Consider the following 9318-nt stretch of genomic DNA (forward strand, 5'->3'; position numbering starts at 1 on the left):
ACACGTTTAGACCACGCGCAGGCGTTTTAATGATAGGTTAAATTAGGCTAAGAGCGAAAAAACCAAAAAAAAATCAATTAAAAATAAGGTAGCGTTTAAGACTAGAAAATAAGAACATTTATAGAAATATATATATATATATATATATATATATATATACATAGAGGCTAGAAAATTATTTACAGTAGCGAATAAAATAAGATAAGATACGTTAAAAGTTAAATAAGAAGTTAGTTTATTTTAGTGTTTTTGAATTTGAATTTGAATTTATTGCATTTCGTATACTATACTATACTATATTATACTAAGCACTATTATACTGTATTAGATTTACAAACAATTTTGAATAAGCGAAATAGTTTTAACTACGACAGACATTGTAATTTTTAGGTGATTCTGTAATTTTAGAAAATGAAATAGAGACAAATACCCGTTTAAAAAAAAAAAAAAAAAAGGATAGGATAGAGGATAGGATAGGATAGAGGATAGGATAGGATAGAGGATAGGATAGAGAATAGGATAGGATAGAGGATAGGATAGAATAGAGTATAGAATAGGATAGAGGATAGGAATAGATAGAGTATAGGATAGGATAGAGGATAGGATAGAGGATAGGATAGAGGATAGGATAGGATAGGATAGATGATAGGATAGGATAGAGGATAGGATAGGATAGAGGATAGGATAGGATAGAGGATAGGATAGGATAGAGGATAGGATAGGATAGAGGATAGGATTGGGTAGAGGATACGATATTATAGAGGATAGGATAGAGGATAGGATAGGATAGATGATAGGATAGGATAGAGGATAGCATAGAATAGAGGATAGGATAGAGGATAGGATAGGATAGAGGATAGGATAGGATAGAGAATAGGATAGGAAAGTGGATAGGATAGAGGATATGATAGGATAGAGTGAAGAATAGGGCAGAGGATGGGATAGGATAGAGAATAGCATAGGATAGATGATATTATAGGATATAGGATAGGATAGGGTAGAGGATACGATATTATAGAGGATAGGATAGAGGTTAGGATAGGACAGAGGATAGAGGATAGGATACGATACAGGATAGGATAGGACAGATGATACGATAGTATGGAGGATAGGATAGGATAGAGGATGGGACAGGATAGAGGATAGGATGGGATAGAGGATAGGAATAGATAGAGGATAGGATAGGATAGAGGATAGGATAGGATAGAGGATAGGATAGGATATATTATAGGATAGGTTAGAGGACAGGATGGGATAGAGAATAGGATAGGAGAGAGGATAGGATAGAGGATAGGATAGGGGATTGGATAGGGTAGGGGATAGGATAGGATAGAGGATAGGATTGCATAGAGGATAGGATACATTATAGAATAGGATAGAGGATAGGATAGGATAGAGAATAGGATAGGATAGAGGATAGGATAGGATAGAGAATAGGATGGGGCAAATGATATTATAGGATAGAGGATACGATATTATAGAGGATAGGATATGATAGAGGATATGATCGGATAGGGGATAGGATGGGGGATTGGATAGGATAGAGGATTGGATAGGATAGAGGATAGAATATGATAGAGGTTACGATATTATAGAGGATAGGATAGGATAGAGGATAGGGTAGGGGATTGGATAGGAAAGAGGATACGAGACGATAGAGGATACGATATTATAGAGGATAGGATAGAGGATAGGATAGGATAGAGGATAGGATAGGATAGAGGATAGAATAGGATAGAGGATAGGATAGGATAGAGGATAGGATAGGATAGAGGATAGGATAGGGTAGAGGATACGATATTATAGAGGATAGGATAGAGGATAGGATAGGATAGATGATAGGATAGGATAGAGGATAGGATAGGATAGAGGATAGGATAGAGAATAGGATAGGATAGAGGATAGGATAGAATAGAGTATAGAATAGGATAGAGGATAGGAATAGATAGAGGATAGGATAGGATAGAGGATAGGAGAGGATAGGATAGGATAGAGGATAGGATAGGATAGGATAGATGATAGGATAGGATAGAGGATAGGATAGGATAGAGGATAGGATAGGATAGAGAATAGGATAGGGTAAATGATATTATAGGATAGAGGATACGATATTATAGAGGATAGGATATGATAGAGGATATGATCGGATAGAGGATAGGATGGGGGATTGGATAGGATAGAGGATTGGATAGGATAGAGGATAGAATATGATAGAGGTTACGATATTATAGAGGATAGGATAGGATAGAGGATAGGGTAGGGGATTGGATAGGAAAGAGGATAGGAGACGATAGAGGATAGGATAGGATAGATGATAGGATAGGATAGAGGATAGGATAGAGGATATGATAGGATAGAGGATAGGATAGGATAGAGGATAGGATAGGTTGTGGATAGGATAGGATAGAGGATAGGATAGGATAGAGGATAGGATGGGACAGAGGATACGATATTATAGAGGATAGGATAGGATAGAGGATAGGATTGCATAGAGGATAGGATAGGGGATTGGATAGGATAGAGAATAGGATAGGATAGAGGATAGGATAATGTAGAGGATAGGATAGGATAGAGGATAGGATAGGATAGAGGATAGGATAGGATAGAGGATAGGATAGGATAGTGGATAGGATAGGATAGAGGATAGGACAGGATAGAGGATAGGATAGGATAGAGGATAGGATATTATAGAGGATAGGATAGGTTAGAGGATACGATATTATAGAGGATAGGATAGGATAGAGGATAGGGTAGGGGATTGGATAGGAAAGAGGATAGGAGACGATAGAGGATAGGATAGGATAGAGGATAGGATAGGATAGAGGATAGGATAGGATAGAGGATAGGATAGGATAGAGGATAGGATAGGATAGATTATATGATAGGATAGAGGACAGGATGGGATAGAGGATAGGATAGGATAGAGGATAGGATAGAGGACAGGATAGGGGATTGGATAGGGTAGGGGATAGGATAGGATAGAGGATAGGATTGCATAGAGGATAGGATAGATTATAGAATAGGATAGGTGATAGGATAGCATAGAGGATGGTATCGCATAGAGGATAGGATAGAGGATTGGATAGGATAGAGGATAGGAGACGATAGAGGATAGGATAGGATAGAGGATAGGATACGATAGAGGTTAGGATAGGATAGAGGATATGATAGGATAGAGGATAGGACAGGATAGAGGATAGGATAGGATAGAGGATAGGATAGGATAGAGGATAGGATAGGATAGCGGAAAGGATAGGATAGAGTATAGAATAGGTTAGAGGATAGGATAGGATAGAGGATAGGATAGGATAGAGGATAGAATAGGATAGAGGATAGGATAGGATAAAGGATAGGATAGGATAGAGGATAGGATAGGATAGAGGATAGGAAAGGATAGAGGATAGGATATAATAGAGGATAGGATATAATAGAGGATAGGATATAATAGAGGATAGGATAGGATAGATTATAGGATATAAGATTGGATAGTATAGAGGATAGGATACGTTAGGTGATACGATAGGATAGGATAGAGAATAGGATAGGATAGATGATATTATAGGATGGAGGACAGGATAGGACAGAGGATACGATATTATAGAGGATAGGATAGGATAGAGGATAGGATAGGATAGATGTTAGGATAGGATTGAGGAGAGGATAGGATAGAGGATACGATTTTGGATAGGATAGGACAGAGGATAGGATAGGTTAGAGGATAAGATAGATTAGAGGATTGGATAGGATAGAGTATAGGATATAGGATTGGATAGATGATATTATAGGATAGAGGACTGGATAGGACAGAGGATACGTTATTATAGAGGATAGGATAGGATAGAGGAGAGGATTGCATAGAGGATAGGATAGGGGATTGGATAGGATAGAGGATAGGATAGGATAGAGGATACGATAGAGGATTGGATAGTATAAAGGATAGGAGAGGGTAGAGGATAGTATAGGATAGATGATATTATAGGATAGAGGATAGGATAGGATAGAGGATAGGATAGGATAGAGGATAGGATAGGATAGAGGATAGGATAGGATATAGGATAGGATAGGATAGAGGATAGATAGAGGATAGAGGATAGGATAGGATAGAGGATAGATAGAGGATAGGATAGGATAGAGAATAGGGTAGAGGATATTATAGGATAGTGGATAGCATAGGATAGAGGATATGATAGGATAGAGTATAGGATAGGGCAGGGGATGGGATAGGATACAGGATACGATACGATAGAGGATAGGATAGAGGATAGGATAGCATAGAGGATAGGATAGAGGATAGGATAGAGGATAGGATAGAGGATAGGTTAGGATAGAGGAGAGGATAGGATAGAGGATAGGATAGGATAGAGGATAGGATTGGATAGAGGATAGGATAGGATAGAGGATAGATAGAGGATAGGATAGGATAGAGAATAGGGTAGAGGATATTATAGGATAGTGGATAGCATAGGATAGAGGATATGATAGGATAGAGTATAGGATAGGGCAAGGGATGGGATAGGATACAGGATACGATACGATAGAGGATAGGATAGAGGATAGGATAGCATAGAGGATAGGATAGAGGATAGGATAGAGGATAGGATAGAGGAGTGGATAGGATAGAGGATATTATAGAACAGAGAATTGGATAGGATAGAGGATAGGATAGGATAGAGGATAGGATAGGACAGAGGATAGGATAGGATAGATGATAGGATAGAGGATAGGATAGAGGATAGGATAGAGGATAGGATAGAGGATAGGATAGGATAGAGGATAGGATAGGATAGGATACAGGATAGGATAGGACAGAGGATAGGACAAGAAAGAGGATAGGATAGGACAGAGGGTAGGATAGGATAGAGTATGGTATAGGATTGAGGATAGGATAGGATTGAGGATGCGATAAGATAGAGGATACGATAGGATAGATGATAGGATAGCATAGAGGATTGGATAGGATACAGGATAAGATTGAGGATAGGACAGGATAGAGGATAGGATAGAGGAGTGGATAGGATAGAGGATATTATAGAACAGAGGATATTATAGAACAGAGGATTGGATAGGATAGAGGATAGGATAGGATAGAGGATAGGATAGGATAGAGGATATAATAAGATAGAGGATAGGATAGGATAGAGGATACGATAGGATAGAGGATAGAATAGGATAGAGGATAGGATAGGATAAAGGATAGGATAGGATAGAGGATAGGATAGGATAGAGGATAGGAAAGGATAGAGGATAGGATATAATAGAGGATAGGATATAATAGAGGATAGGATAGGATAGATTATAGGATATAAGATTGGATAGGATAGAGGAGTGGATAGGATAGAGGATATTATAGAACAGAGGATATTATAGAACAGAGGATTGGATAGGATAGAGGATAGGATAGGATAGAGGATAGGATAGGATAGAGGATAGGATAGGATAGCGGAAAGGATAGGATAGAGTATAGAATAGGTTAGAGGATAGGATAGGATAGAGGATAGGATAGGATAGAGGATAGAATAGGATAGAGGATAGGATAGGATAAAGGATAGGATAGGATAGAGGATAGGATAGGATAGAGGATAGGAAAGGATAGAGGATAGGATATAATAGAGGATAGGATATAATAGAGGATAGGATAGGATAGATTATAGGATATAAGATTGGATAGGATAGAGGATAGGATACGTTAGGTGATACGATAGGATAGGATAGAGAATAGGATAGGATAGATGATATTATAGGATGGAGGACAGGATAGGACAGAGGATACGATATTATAGAGGATAGGATAGGATAGAGGATAGGATAGGATAGATGTTAGGATAGGATTGAGGAGAGGATAGGATAGAGGATACGATTTTGGATAGGATAGGACAGAGGATAGGATAGGTTAGAGGATAAGATAGATTAGAGGATTGGATAGGATAGAGTATAGGATATAGGATTGGATAGATGATATTATAGGATAGAGGACAGGATAGGACAGAGGATACGTTATTATAGAGGATAGGATAGGATAGAGGAGAGGATTGCATAGAGGATAGGATAGGGGATTGGATAGGATAGAGGATAGGATAGGATAGAGGATACGATAGAGGATTGGATAGTATAAAGGATAGGAGAGGGTAGAGGATAGTATAGGATAGATGATATTATAGGATAGAGGATAGGATAGGATAGAGGATAGGATAGGATAGAGGATAGGATAGGATAGAGGATAGGATAGGATATAGGATAGGATAGGATAGAGGATAGATAGAGGATAGAGGATAGGATAGGATAGAGGATAGATAGAGGATAGGATAGGATAGAGAATAGGGTAGAGGATATTATAGGATAGTGGATAGCATAGGATAGAGGATATGATAGGATAGAGTATAGGATAGGGCAGGGGATGGGATAGGATACAGGATACGATACGATAGAGGATAGGATAGAGGATAGGATAGCATAGAGGATAGGATAGAGGATAGGATAGAGGATAGGATAGAGGATAGGTTAGGATAGAGGAGAGGATAGGATAGAGGATAGGATAGGATAGAGGATAGGATTGGATAGAGGATAGGATAGGATAGAGGATAGATAGAGGATAGGATAGGATAGAGAATAGGGTAGAGGATATTATAGGATAGTGGATAGCATAGGATAGAGGATATGATAGGATAGAGTATAGGATAGGGCAAGGGATGGGATAGGATACAGGATACGATACGATAGAGGATAGGATAGAGGATAGGATAGCATAGAGGATAGGATAGAGGATAGGATAGAGGATAGGATAGAGGAGTGGATAGGATAGAGGATATTATAGAACAGAGAATTGGATAGGATAGAGGATAGGATAGGATAGAGGATAGGATAGGACAGAGGATAGGATAGGATAGATGATAGGATAGAGGATAGGATAGAGGATAGGATAGAGGATAGGATAGAGGATAGGATAGGATAGAGGATAGGATAGGATAGGATACAGGATAGGATAGGACAGAGGATAGGACAGGAAAGAGGATAGGATAGGACAGAGGGTAGGATAGGATAGAGTATGGTATAGGATTGAGGATAGGATAGGATTGAGGATGCGATAAGATAGAGGATACGATAGGATAGATGATAGGATAGCATAGAGGATTGGATAGGATACAGGATAAGATTGAGGATAGGACAGGATAGAGGATAGGATAGAGGAGTGGATAGGATAGAGGATATTATAGAACAGAGGATATTATAGAACAGAGGATTGGATAGGATAGAGGATAGGATAGGATAGAGGATAGGATAGGATAGAGGATATAATAAGATAGAGGATAGGATAGGATAGAGGATACGATAGGATAGAGGATAGGATAGGACACAGGATACGATATTATAGGTGATAGGATAGCATAGAGGATGGTATCGCATAGAGGATAGGATAGGGGATTGGATAGGATAGAGGATAGGAGACGATAGAGGATAGGATAGGGTAGAGGATAGGATAGGATAGAGGATATGATAGGATAGAGGATAGGACAGGATAGAGGATAGGATAGGATAGAGGATAGGATAGGATAGAGGATAGGATAGGATAGCGGAAAGGATAGGATAGAGTATAGAATAGGTTAGAGGATAGGATAGGATAGAGGATAGGATAGGATAGAAGATAGAATAGGATAGAGGATAGGATAGGATAAAGGATAGGATAGGATAGAGGATAGGATAGGATAGAGGATAGGAAAGGATAGAGGATAGGATATAATAGAGGATAGGATAGGATAGAGTATAGGATATAAGATTGGATAGGATAGAGGATAGGATACGTTAGGTGATACGATAGGATAGGATAGAGAATAGGATAGGATAGATGATATTATAGGATGGAGGACAGGATAGGACAGAGGATACGATATTATAGAGGATAGGATAGGATAGAGGATAGGATAGGATAGATGTTAGGATAGGATTGAGGAGAGGATAGGATAGAGGATACGATAGAGGATAGGATAGGACAGAGGATAGGATAGGTTAGAGGATAAGATAGATTAGAGGATTGGATAGGATAGAGTATAGGATATAGGATTGGATAGTATAGAGGATAGGATACGTTAGGGGATAGGATAGGATAGGATGGAGAATAGGATAGGATAGATGATATTATAGGATAGAGGACAGGATAGGACAGAGGATACGTTATTATAGAGGATAGGATAGGATAGAGGAGAGGATTGCATAGAGGATAGGATAGGGGATTGGATAGGATAGAGGATAGGATAGGATAGAGGATACGATAGAGGATTGGATAGTATAAAGGATAGGAGAGGGTAGAGGATAGTATAGGATAGATGATATTATAGGATAGAGGATAGGATAGGATAGAGGATAGGATACGATAGAGGATAGGATAGGATAGAGGATAGGATAGGATATAGGATAGGATAGGATAGAGGATAGATAGAGGATAGAGGATAGGATAGGATAGAGGATAGATAGAGGATAGGATAGGATAGAGAATAGGGTAGAGGATATTATAGGATAGTGGATAGCATAGGATAGAGGATATGATAGGATAGAGTATAGGATAGGGCAGGGGATGGGATAGGATACAGGATACGATACGATACAGGATAGGATAGAGGATAGGATAGCATAGAGGATAGGATAGAGGATAGGATAGAGGATAGGATAGAGGATAGGTTAGGATAGAGGAGAGGATAGGATAGAGGATAGGATAGGATAGAGTATAGGATAGGATAGAGGATAGGATAGGATGGAGGATAGATAGAGGATAGGATAGGATAGAGAATAGGGTAGAGGATATTATAGGATAGTGGATAGCATAGGATAGAGGATATGATAGGATAGAGTATAGGATAGGGCAGGGGATGGGATAGGATACAGGATACGATACGATAGAGGATAGGATCGAGGATAGGATAGCATAGAGGATAGGATAGAGGATAGGATAGAGGATAGGATAGAGGATAGGTTAGGATAGAGGAGAGGATAGGATAGAGGATAGGATAGGATAGAGGATAGGATAGGATAGAGGATAGGATAGGATAGAGGATAGGATAGGATAGAGGATAGGATAGGATAGAGGATAGATAGAGGATAGGATAGGATAGAGAATAGGGTAGAGGATATGATAGGATAGTGGATAGCATAGGATAGAGGATATGATAGGATAGAGTATAGGATAGGGCAGGGGATGGGATAGGATACAGGATACGATACGATAGAGGATAGGATAGAGGATAGGATAGAGGATTGGATAGAGGATAGGTTAGGATAGAGGAGAGGATAGGATAGAGGATAGGATAGGATAGAGGATAGGATAGGATA

The sequence above is a fragment of the Halictus rubicundus genome, unplaced genomic scaffold (genome assembly GCF_050948215.1).
Source record: "Halictus rubicundus isolate RS-2024b unplaced genomic scaffold, iyHalRubi1_principal scaffold0061, whole genome shotgun sequence".
In the NCBI taxonomy this organism is placed as follows: domain Eukaryota; kingdom Metazoa; phylum Arthropoda; class Insecta; order Hymenoptera; family Halictidae; genus Halictus; species Halictus rubicundus.